Raw genomic sequence first — 12,838 nt, 5'->3', positions numbered from 1 at the left:
CTTTTTATTGCTTGTTATAGTTTAATTTGGCAAATAAGATGAAGCTTATGAAGATCTATAAAGACAGACTGCCATGGCTTCCGCAGGCGCTGCAACTGCCTGAGAACTAGCAGCCTCTTCCTGCTCTTGATTTTTATAACAAGAACTACCGTTTGTGGTGACGCCTATGTCGTTCTTCTGTTCTTTTAGTCAAATGGTGTTATTGTCTTCTTCGCCCTCCCCTGAGAAATGGAATGAATACATGACATGGTGATGCTGATGTTTATAAGTGATTTTACATACAAAAAATCCAAGTAGCTATGCTTGTCATGTCGACTTTTTTGCCAATAAATGAAATGTTCCTTACAAACCAGGCAAATTACCAAGTTGCAAGGAGCCAAACTTTCCAAAGAAATCAGTCACAATTAGCAGGACCCCTAACGTCGTCTCTCACAAGTCACAACCGAATGCGTTCCAACAAAGAATTGCTACTGTACTTACATCTCCCAGCAGGAGTTGCTATGAAAGCAATCACCCATCAATGTGGGGGGAGATATGCCGAAAAGGCCTAAGCCCCTCCCCTTTTCTCCCTTTAGGATTGCCCTGCTTTTTAATGCTTGACTTTTTTTTTTCTGCACGAATTCATGCTGTTCACACGCTTTGCCATGAGCTGCCAAAAAATCCAAAATCCTACTTAAACAAACCATAAAAATTTTCTTGTCAAAATCATCAACTTAGCAATAGGATGGACGGATTCTCAAAGTGCAAGTTCGTTTGTTGGGGGAGGAGGACCAGTGGCAATCAAAACAGCAGCTGAATCTCAAAAAAGATGGCTGGAGTTCAAAGTGCCTTTATCCGCGTTATCACATTGAGGTTGAAACGAGGTTGAAACCCGTCATTGCAATAATTTCCTTTGATCCAAAATTTTCAAGTTAAAAACCTAACAAGATGTCATTATTCATCTGAGATCAATTTTCTTAAAGAAATATGATTCTCGATATCCCAGAGAAGTCTTGTCGCCTACAGCAGATGTGGACAGACTTTAGTCTTGTCCTCCTTGTTCTCTAGCAGATCTGAACAAGGGAGTATGAGTCCCATTCATCAACCAAACATGAACACCAGGACAGGATCCCAAGACTGCACTTTAGGCAGATTAACCCCTCTGTGAGTAGAGTATTTGTACTAAGGAATGGAAAGTTAAGTAGTCACAAGGCCTACTGGTTGGATAGATGTACTTGAATTGTTTGACGTGAGTAGATCCAACTCTTCAAGTATATACAACATATATATCTAGGTGGCAATAACCGGTCAACCTCATGGTTTAAAACCTGGACCTGACCACTATATTATTGATCACTGGCAAAAACATATCCCGACTATATTTGATCTTGGGTATCATTGTGGAGGCCAAGAGAACCGGTTCCTTCCTCCCTCTCCCCTCTCCATCCCCTCTCACTATGTCAGATTCCACACTCCCAAGAAACATTATATTATGCATTCAGTATATAAAAACTTATCTTGATGAATTCTCCAAATTAATCCAACAATCTAAGGCATTGTCCTTCTTGAGCAATTCCGGTGTGGTACCTCAACATATTGGGCATAATCTGCATCTTATTTCTCTCAAATGACCAGGAAGTCAACCCCGAAATTGTCAGCATCTTCTTAGACTCCCCCCATATAAACATGGGGCTTGGGGAGACCTGCAAAATAATAAATTTTCTTTCCTCAAATAAAATAAAATAAAAAAGAATCTCTTAAATCTCTTCCTTGTCAGCGGAAAGGTAAAGCTCATAATTTAAGACCTTTTCCCCTGAATTATCGCTGATTAGAGTAACCGGGCAACAGTTTATGTTGGACTTTCTAGCTTATGCCATAATTGAGAATAAAAATTAGGCAGCCCTTGTTGACCTTAGATCCGGATACAGCACAACAACATACTTTCAGATACTGAACAACCTTATTCTTTTGATACTTTAGCTTTTAGAAACCACGCACATTTATATGTCTCGGTGCCGGCACACACCAAACTCTAACTTTATATTCAGGAAAAGAGGCGGTTTCATTTTATTCAGTGCTGCACATAGAAAAGGTCTTATTCCTCAACCACTTTGGTTGGTGGTCACTATTCTGGTGTTCTCTTTTACAAAGTAGCAAAGTTTAACTAAGAAAGCAATAAAAAACTGAAAAAACTGAAACATACATATGGGCAATACTTTAAAAATAATCAATAGCACATGGAACCTTTTTCATGAATATGAGATCTGCAAAGTATAAGAGAAGACCTTTACTTCCAAAACTAGAATATCACAGAACAAACACTTCTTCAGTGTAAGTCTAAGACCATGTGGCCTCAAATTTTGAGGGAAACCAAAACAGGTAAATGTAAAAAGCAACCCTTAGAAAACACCCACTAACCTAGAACTGCAATTCTCAGTATATTAACCACTTACTTCTGAACAACTTTCATGACAACTGCAGTCAAGTCGACTAGGGATCTTGCAATAAATGCATCGTTACAACCATTTTAATAAATCAACACATTTGAATACATCACAAGGTGACCTTGCCATTCTCATGTGCAGTTTGAAAATGAGCTTCAAAAAAAAATACTGAATTGCCTTTGGTGGCAACATATGCAGCCAAGCAATCACAAACTTTATTTTTAAAGTCACAATGGACATTTTAAAGTTTGTTATCCACAAGAAAACCAATACAGTACTCAACAATAAGACCAAACCTCAACTAAAATGACTTAAAGAGAAGTAGTATTGCCTCGAATACTCACCAATTAGGAATATAGCAAAAGACGTCAACTTTTCTTTTCAAAGCATTGAACTTTGAAATGGCTTCTTATTTTCAAATTTTTGCCCATAGGCTTTTAGTGCACGTTGTGTGCAAAAGATATAACCTTCCTTTGCCTGAAGTATTCGATGAAGTACTAGGATTTGGAATCGCGTCGATGCTACCAAATCTCGCGAAGGGATTTCCTTCCATTTTCAAGGTATGAGCATGAAGAAATTGTTCTCTGCTTCACAGGAAACCAAAGAAAAGGAGCAGATATTAACCTCAAATCATTCACCCACAAAGGATTCGCAATCAATGCTAGAGACTTCAGCCTTCATGTTCTTCATCCCTTGGCAGGCACTTTTTTTGTTCTTGCTTTCTTTTGTATTTGTTTTTCTTTTTCTTTTTCTTGCTTTTTTCTTCTTCTTTTTTTTTTGCTTGTCTTCTTTCTTGTTTTGATTTTTTTTTTTTTTAGGCCGACCTTCACCTTTGAGGGAAATACCTCACCACCCCAAAGGCTACTACAGAACGCCATCTCTTTGATGGTTTTGTGTAGCATTGTCACGTGTCATACCCACTTCAGCTCGTGAGTTTCAACGAGACAAAATGTTCATAGGTTGTTATCTTCGTGGAATATACATAAATCACCTTTATGCATACCCAGTACTCTCGATTAATAACCCAGAGGAACAACTACACTCGTTCCGAGCCCATCTCTCAACACTCATTTTGCTACCTGCCAAGGTTTCAAAGAACGCTCGGTCTTCCACCTCATCGCACTTTCATGTTTGATTCTTGCAGATGTTTGATTGCAAAGGCGAATAGCATTTCCTAATCCTTGAGCTCCTCGACATCACTGAACCCATCTTCATAGCTCACACAAAGAATCTTTCCAGTCTTCTCCTTCAATTGACTGACAGCAAGGGCTTGAAACTTCCTCTTTTACCCTCAAAGGAATACCTAAGACAAAGCGAAGGTACATCCTAGTGCAGCAAAATTGCTTTTCAAAATAGTAGGTTTACTAAAAATTCTTGACGTCAAGCGATATATTGCCTAGATTGTTTTCCCTTTTCCTTCAAAAAGAGTACATTTATAAAACCAAGTGACCTATGGTTGGAAGTAGAAAAATGACTAGGGTGGTTTTTGCAAACTAAACATCACAAGAAATCATTCCCCTTGGAACTCCCCTAAAAAATATAGGACTTTGTGAAGGAAGGGTCCATATGGAAGAGATATAACACACTAGGAATGAAAAACAAGACAGTTCAATCCTCTCAACCTAATCAGCAGCAGCAAGATGCAATCTACTTGTTGTCAAAATAATTGTCACAGCAATTGGTAATGACGCAGATCTTCAAACAAGTCAACAACTAATTCAGAATCAACCAAAAAAATTTATAGCAGCAGACCGTCTCATTTTTTTCTTTGAAAAAGAAGCCCTAACTAAACAAATCACACTTAGCCAAGCTATGATACCATCTGAATATCTCACAAACAGGCAAATCTATCACACTTCTGAATCGCAAAATTAATTTTCTAAGAATCTCATAAAATAGCTCTTTAAGAGCTTGATCAGCCAATAAACGGAAAACAACATGAGCTGTTGGGATCTCCAACAACTTGAAACACAGTCGTTGCAGAGCCCTCAGCTCTCTACAGCTAAGATATTCAGCTGAGAAAGCAGAAAATTAGAAAAAAAAAAAAAAAAGATTACAAAGATTAGAAAATAAAAAATAAGAGATTACACAGCAAAAAAAAAAAAAAAAAAAACATAGTAGATTTCATCTACAGTGAAAATATATTCAGTGTTTCGTAGCAATATTTGAAAATCATGTCCACCACAATAACCTTTTTCATCCACTTTTGGTACAGATCAAGACTCATTTAACCAATCCCTTGGCATTCCAATGCAGAAGAACTCGTACGAATGAATACACACAGAAATAGAAAATAACATAACTGGATTGGAAAACAATCGATGATCACATGATGATTACATACATATATGTTCACTCACTTTAACAACGACAAGAAAAAAATTAATATTGATTGTTAAATAATTCTGCCTCAAAGAATAACATGAAAAAAGGGAAGTTAAAGAACTAAATTTCCTGAGAATACACTTATGAAAACTAATGACAGACTTAACGTACTCCATTGTGAATGAAATACAAAAAGAAAAAAGAAAAAGTGTTGTTGAAGCCTAAAAAAACAAAGTGTACATGCACACAAGAATTTCATCAAACTAACTTGAGGACTAGCACATTGAAGACAACAAATGAGTAAGAGAGACGGGAAAAAGATAACATACAAGAGCTGCGTTGGCCATGGCAGACGCAGAGCCCTAGCCAAAGAAAGAGAGAAGAGGATGTTTCAAAGACCTCATATGAGAACACCGACCAGCGAATAGGGCTGGACCGCCTTCGTTCCGCAGGTCAGCGCTGTAAATCAGAGACAAAGAATGAGTGTCTAAGCAGAGAAAGGCGTTTCGTGTGGGCCATGGCCTACTCAGATCAGCGAGAGAAAGGGAGAGGGAGTGGAGAACGAAGGTTCAGTGCATACCTTGAAGAAGAGAGGGAGCTCGGAGGTGGCATTGCAGTTGAAGAAGAAGACGGGAGACGCAGCCTGCGGTTGAGAGCTTTAATCGAGAGGAAAGGGAGAGGAGTGTTTCATCGAGAGGGACCTTGGAAGTTTGTCTGGATTTACATTTTAAGGAAAGCAAATTACCATGACCGTTGGGTTAACATTTTGGGTTTCTTAAATTGATTTCCTTCCTTTCCATTAATGAATAACACGGATAGTCTTTTTAAGATTACTTTGGAAAATTTTGGACTTATCTTGTTGCTTACGGTTTACCATAAAAGTCAAGTTCGATTTTATTTGAACTCTCTCTCCATTTCTCTCGTCTAAAAGCTGTGGCTACCTATATCGATAGGGATCTCTACAAGAGAAGACCAATATCAATATGATTGTCACTTAAAAAGATCGGCTTTTGGAAACTAGAAAAAAGAGCCATATTACCTTATTTTATTTGTTCAGATTACATAAATTTGGATCTAGAACGTGGAATCTAGAAAATAGATACGGTAGAATGAACGGAGTTGCAACAAAGCTCGCACCTGTAGGCGATCGAAAGCCTACAACTTTCTAGAATTGCTAACAAGAAAACAATTAAACAAGGTTACACCTCACTGATTAGAAAAGAGAAATCAACTAAATTGCATATGGTTGCATATAACTTCCAATGTTCAGAGACAAACAAATGATCTTACAATTTGTTTTAATATTGTACTTCTTTTATCACATTGAATACACCAGATTATGTGATAGCCTACGGTTAGTTGGGAAAAGATTATTTTTGTTTGAGCAATGCAGAAAATAGGTGTGTTTCTAAAAGTAAAGGCAGAAGTGAACAATGCCCTAAACCAACATTTTCATAGGTTAAAGTATCAAGCGAAAGATACCACAATGGTTAACAAAACCACCAAACCCCACTAGCTTTGCTAACCCATGTTTCAGTTGAAAATGCAATTGATGTCTTACCTTTCAATATCAAGACTAAATGATGAACGTACTGTAAAATGATTGTGTTTCAAAAAAGGCATAGTTGTGGGGCTTTTTATTGTAACTTGATCTGTAGAATAGTGACATAAAGATCAAAAGCCGCTGGGACCAAAAAAATAGTTTTATAAACTAACTGGCCAATATAGTATATCTACATAATGCAGCACTTAAGAATGGAAAGAAAGAAAAATAGAAAGAACTCTTCAGCTTAGGAATCTAACTCTGCTCTTATTGAGATGGAAGAGCGTAGAGCGACTAAACAAGAGCTACAAAAAGACAATGATATATATATGGCTTAAGATGAATAATGGTTGAACAAGAAACAAGAAGGCATGCAATCTGACCAGTAGTAGACTAGATATATCCTTCACAAGCCTTGTGCATTTAACCAACAGAGAACCATTTTTTTTAACTTGTGCTGAAAAGCATATCATCCAAACATTCTATAGCCAAATCAAACAGCCTAAACTTTGATGGACAATCAACAAGGCCCAAAAATTTGCTTTCAGTAACTAAAACCTTCTCTAACATTGTCACAAATGTAGAGCTAGCCCATAGTTTGGCAGTACCAAAAGAATTGCTAATAAATGATATCAGAAAAAAATTATAACCATACAACATGAAAAGAATATAGAAGAATGCATGCACTTCAAAATTTGCTACAAACAATTAAAAAAAACAAGTGAAAGTATGTGTAGTGCAATAAAAACCAAAGTTTTAATAAAAAACAAACTACGAACTCATTGTAATAAAAACTCAAGCTGAAATAAGCAGCAAAGAACTAGCAATTCATTTAAGTACATGGCGTCTTTACCCAAAAGAAGATCACACTAGAGTACTTTTGGAAGGAACCCTGAGTTCAGTGTTCATCAAGCTTTAATTAGAGGGCAACATTAGTAGCGACCAATAAAAACCATCTATCGATACATATGCAAAAGGAAGAACTAACACGATGTACAAGCAATGAATGTATGAGGCACTGTGCCCTTATCCAAAGGCAGATGTTCATCTTCATACTACTAGAAGGAATCCCACCGAGTCCATTGTTCTTGATGTTTTAAATATAGAGGCCAATATTAGCAGAAACCAACAACAGATTTGAACATGGCTTAGCACCATGTATTCCACACAAACATTAATCGGAGTGCATCCATTAAAAAGATGGGATTGCCAACACTTCAATTATTCAACATAATGAATAAACTAAAGTTGTAAATTACAACTGTAACTTCAAGTCTCATGAACCCGGATTACAATTGCATTAAAGATTGAAAGGATTCCAGATATGGAAACAAAACAACAATATCAAGAGAAAAATGTACAAGCAAAAAACTGAAATATCGGCAGCCTATTTGCCAAATCAAAGAGAACATCCCTCAGAAAACTTCCATGACAGCCCACAAGTGAAACTGTTTCACCCGAAAAAAAGGAACTGATGTAAGCAAAAAGACAAACATTATGCGAGCACCATAACTTTGAAAAGAAGGGTTTCAAACGTTGAACCCAATTGAAGTTGTTAAAGCATAAAGATCCAAAAGGGAATGCCAAACTAACATTGTCCCAATTAATAGCACCTGAAAGAACAAGTTTGTTTACGAAAAAGATCCTCAACCAGAAATCAACGAAGAAGATACCAACCGGAAAATACTGATCACAGAAAACTTGATTTGCAACATTCCCCAATTTTTCATGTGTATGAAGACGGGTCTAAATCAATGACTTTATGTGTTGGATATGTTTGTGAGTCTGGATCAATGGCATTATCTGATTCAAAAATCATCAGATTTGGATCTAATTGTGGGTATAGATCAATGGTCTTATCTGAACAAGAAATCGTTCAACATGGATAAGTGGTCTTATCTAATCTATAAAATCTTAGGTCTGGATCGAAATCCCTTGTCTTATGATCTTATCAGATCTGCAAATTGTTGACTCATAACCTCTTAAAGCTGAAAATCATATTGATGCATCAAGTTGACCATGCATTGGTAGAAATATTGCTTCATCAAGTTCCTTGATCAGTTCCCAGGACTCACGGGACTGTTTCCCATCTTGTTGAACAGGGTTCATCGCATCTTTTGCGCTCATAATGAGAAGATCACACATAACCTCATAAAATTGACCATGAAACCGATGCATCATGTGGGCCATGCATTGGTTGTGTCAATCAGTCAATCACTTATTCCAATTTCATCCAATTGACATTTTTCACTTGGTGGAAGGGATGTTGCTTCATCAAGATCCTTGAGCAGTTCCCAGGTCCCGCGGGACTGTTTAATCTCATGTGGTGGAGGGTTCATCGCGTCTTTTGCGCTCATAATGAAATGATCACACATAAACTCCTAAAACTGACCATTATACCAATGCATCAAGTTGGCCATGCATTGGTTGTGTCTATCAATCAACCATTTATTTCAATTGCATCTAATTGGCAATTTTAACTTGATGGAGGGGACGTTACATCATCAAGATCCTCGAGCAGTGCCCAGGTCTCACGAGACAATTTACCCCCATGTTGGACGAGGTTCATCGTATCTTTTGCCCTCATAGTGAGATTATCACACATAAACTCCTAAAACTAAACATTATATCGAAGCGTCAAGTTTGCCATGCATTGGTTGTGTCAATTTGGCAATCATTTTTTCCAATTTCATCCAATTGACATTTTTAAGTTGATGGAGGGGACGTTGTTTCATCAAGATCCTTGGGCAGTTCCCAGGTCTCACAGGATTGTTTAAACCCACGATGGACGAGGTTAATCGTATCCTTTGCGCTCATAAAGAGACGATCATACATAAACTCCTAAAGTTGACCATTATACCACTGCATGAAGTTGGCTATGCATTGATTTTGACAACCAGTTAGCCAATTATCCCAATTAAATCTAATTGACAACTTCTACTTGATGGTAGAGATATTGCTTCATCAAGTTCCTTGATCAGTTCCCAGGTCTCACGAGACTGTTTCCCATCTTGTTGAACTTGGTTCATCGCATCTTTTGCGCTCATTACGAGAAGATCACACATAACCTCATAAAACTGACCATGAAACCGATGCATCATGTGGGCCATGCATTGGTTGTGTCAATCAGTCAATCAGTTATTCCAATTTCATCCAATTGACATTTTTCACTTGATGGAAGGGATGTTGCTCCATCAAGATCCTTGAGCAGTTCCCAGGTCTCGGGGGACTGTTTAATCTCATGTGGTGGAGGATTCATCGCGTCTTTTGCGCTCATAATGAAATGATCACACATAAACTCTTAAAACTGACCAATGCATTGGTTGTGTCTATCAGTCAACCATTTATTTCAATTGCATCTAATTGGCAATTTTAACTTGATGGAGGGGACGTTGTATCATCAAGATCCTTGAGCAGTCCCCAGGTCTCACAAGACAATTTACCCCCTTGTTGGACGAGGTTCATCGTATCTTTTGCCGTCATAATGAGATGATCACACATAAACTCCTAAAACTGACCATTATATCGAAGCGTCAAGTTTGCCATGCATTGGTTGTGTCAATTTGGCAATCATTTTTTCCAATTTCATCCAATTGACATTTTTAACTTGATGGAGGGGACGATGCTTCATCAAGATCCTTGGGCAGTTCCTAGGTCTCACAGGACTGTTTAACCCCATGTTGGACGAGGTTCATCATATCTTTTGCACTCATAATGAGACAATCAGACATAAACTCCAAAAGTTGACCATTATACCAATGCATCAAGTTGGCTATGCATTGATTTTTACAATCAGTTAGCTAATTATCACAATTGCGTCTAATTGTCATTTTCAACTTGATGGTAGGGATATTGCTTCATCAAGTTCCCTGATCAGTTCCCAGGTCTCACGAGACTGTTTCCCATCTTGTTGAACAGGGTTCATCGCATCTTTTGTGCTCATAATGAGAAGATCACACACAACCCCAAAAAACTGACCATGATACCGATGCATCATGTGGGCGATGCATTGGTTATGTCAATCAGTCAATCATTTATTCCAATTTCACCCAATTGACATTTTTCACTTGATGGAAGGGATGTTGTTTCATCAAGATCTTTGAGCAGTTCCCAGTTCTCACGGAACTGTTTACTCTCAAGTGGTAGAGGGTTCATCGCGTCTTTTGCGCACATAATGAAATGATCACACATAAACTCCTAAAACTGACCATTATACCAATGCATCATGTTGGCCATGCATTGGTTGTGTCTAACAGTCAACAATTTATTTCAATTGCATCTAATTGACAATTTTTACTTGATGGAAGGGACGTTGCATCATCAAGATCCTTGCGCAGTCCCCAGGTCTCAAGAGACTATTTACCCTCATGTTGGACGAGATTCATCGTATCTTTTGCACTCATAATGAGACCATCACACATAAACTCCTAAAAATGACCTTTATATCAAAGCGTCAAGTTTGTCATGCATTAGTTGTGTCAATTTGGCAATCATTTTTTTCAATTTCATCCAATTGACAATTCTAACTTGATGGAGGGGACGTTGCTTCATTAAGATCCTTGGGCAGTTCCCAGGTCTCACGGGACTGTTTAACCCCACGTTGGACAAGGTTCATCGTATCCTTTGCGCTCATAAAGAGACAATCATATATAAACTCTTAAAGCTGACAATTATACCAATGCATCAAGTTGGCTATGCATTGATTTTGACAACCAGTTAACCAATTATCCCAATTAAATCTAATTGACAATTTCTACTTGATGGTAGAGATATTGCTTCATCAAGTTCCTTGATCAGTTCCCAGGTCTCACGGGACTGTTTCCCATCTTGTTGAACAGGGTTCATCGCATCTTTTGCGCTCATAATGAGAAGATCACACATAACCTCATAAAACTGACCATGAAACCGATGCATCATGTCGGCCATGCATTGGTTGTGTCAATCAGTCAATCACTTATTCCAATTTCATCCAATTGACATTTTTAACTTGATGGAAGGGATGTTGCTTCATCAAGATCCTTGAGCAGTTCCCAGGTCTCGCGGGACTGTTTAATCTCATGTGGTGGAGGGTTCATCGCGTCTTTTGCGCTCATAATGAAATGATCACACATAAACTCCTAAAACTGACCATTATACCAATGCATCAAGTTGGCCATGCATTGGTTGTGTCTATCAGTCAACCATTTATTTCAATTGCATCTAATGGCAATTTTAACTTGATGGAGGGGACGTTGCATCATCAAGATCCTTGAGCAGTCCCCAGGTCTCAAGAGACTATTTACACCCTTGTTGGACGAGGTTCTTCGTATCTTTTGCGCTCATAATGAGACGATGACACATAAACTAGTAAAACTGACCATTATATCGAAGCATCAAGTTGGCCATGCATTGGTTGTGTCTATCAGTCAACCATTTATTTCAATTGCATCTAATTGGCAATTTTAACTTGATGGAGGGACGTTGTATCATCAAGATCCTTGAGCAGTCCCCAGGTCTCAAGAGACTATTTACACCCTTGTTGGACGAGGTTCTTCGTATCTTTTGCGCTCATAATGAGACGATGACACATAAACTCCTAAAACTGGCCTTTATATCGAACGTCAAATTTGTCATGCATTAGTTGTGTCAATTTGACAAACATTTTTTTTCAATTTCATCCAACTGACATTTTTAACTTGATGGAGGGGACGTTGCTTCATCAAGATCTTGGGCAGGGACGAGGTTCAGTACCCTTTGGCTCATAAGAGACAATCATAAAAAAACTCTTAAAGCTTACCATTATACCAATGCATCAAGTTGGCTATGCATTGATTTGACAACCAGTTAGCCGATTATCCCAATTAAATCTAATTGACAATTTCTATTGATGGTAGAGATGTTGCTTTATAAGTTCCTTGATCAGTTCCAGGTCTCACGGGACTGTTTCCCATCTTGTTGAACAGGGTCATCGCATCTTTTTCGCTCATAATGAGAAGATCACACATAACCCATAAAACTGACCATGAAACCGATGCATCATGTGGGCCATGCATTGGTTGTGTCAATCAGTCAATCACTTATCCAATTTCATCCAATTGACATTTTCACTTGATGGAAGGGATGTTGTTTCATCAAGATCCTTGAGCAGTTCCCAGGTCTCGCGGGACTGTTAATTTCATGTGGTGGAGGTTCATCGCGCCTTTGCGCTCATAATGAAATGATCACACATAAACTCCTAAAACTGACCATTATACCAATGCATTCAAGTTGGCCATGCATTGGTTGTGTCTATCAGTCAACCATTTATTTCAATTGCATCTAATTGGCAATTTTAACTTGATGGAGGGGACGTTGTATCATCAAGATCCTTGCGCAGTCCCCCAGGTCTCAAGAGACTATTTACCCTCATGTTGGACGAGGTTCATCGTATCTTTTGCACTCATAATGAGACGATCACACATAACCTAAAACTTACCTTTATATCAAGCGTCAAGTTTGTCATGCATTAGTTGTGTCATTTGGCAATCATTTTTTCCAATTTCATCCAATTGACAATTCTAACTTGATG

The 12,838-nt window shown here is 38.1% G+C and overlaps 1 long non-coding RNA gene across 1 annotated transcript; it reads right to left on the bottom strand.

Moving 5' to 3' along the window:
- Positions 1 to 380: 380 nt before the first annotated feature.
- Positions 381 to 11,448, bottom strand: LOC116261582 (uncharacterized). The gene is made up of 3 exons (XR_004174309.2): positions 5,329 to 11,448; positions 5,078 to 5,207; positions 381 to 1,682 (listed from the first exon to the last, which is right to left on the bottom strand). It is a non-coding gene; the product is annotated as an uncharacterized LOC116261582 (long non-coding RNA).
- Between the last annotated feature and the right edge of the window lie 1,390 nt (positions 11,449 to 12,838).

This window comes from Nymphaea colorata, chromosome 9 (assembly GCF_008831285.2).
Source record: "Nymphaea colorata isolate Beijing-Zhang1983 chromosome 9, ASM883128v2, whole genome shotgun sequence".
In the NCBI taxonomy this organism is placed as follows: domain Eukaryota; kingdom Viridiplantae; phylum Streptophyta; class Magnoliopsida; order Nymphaeales; family Nymphaeaceae; genus Nymphaea; species Nymphaea colorata.
This window is presented reverse-complemented; position numbering and strand designations above follow the sequence as displayed.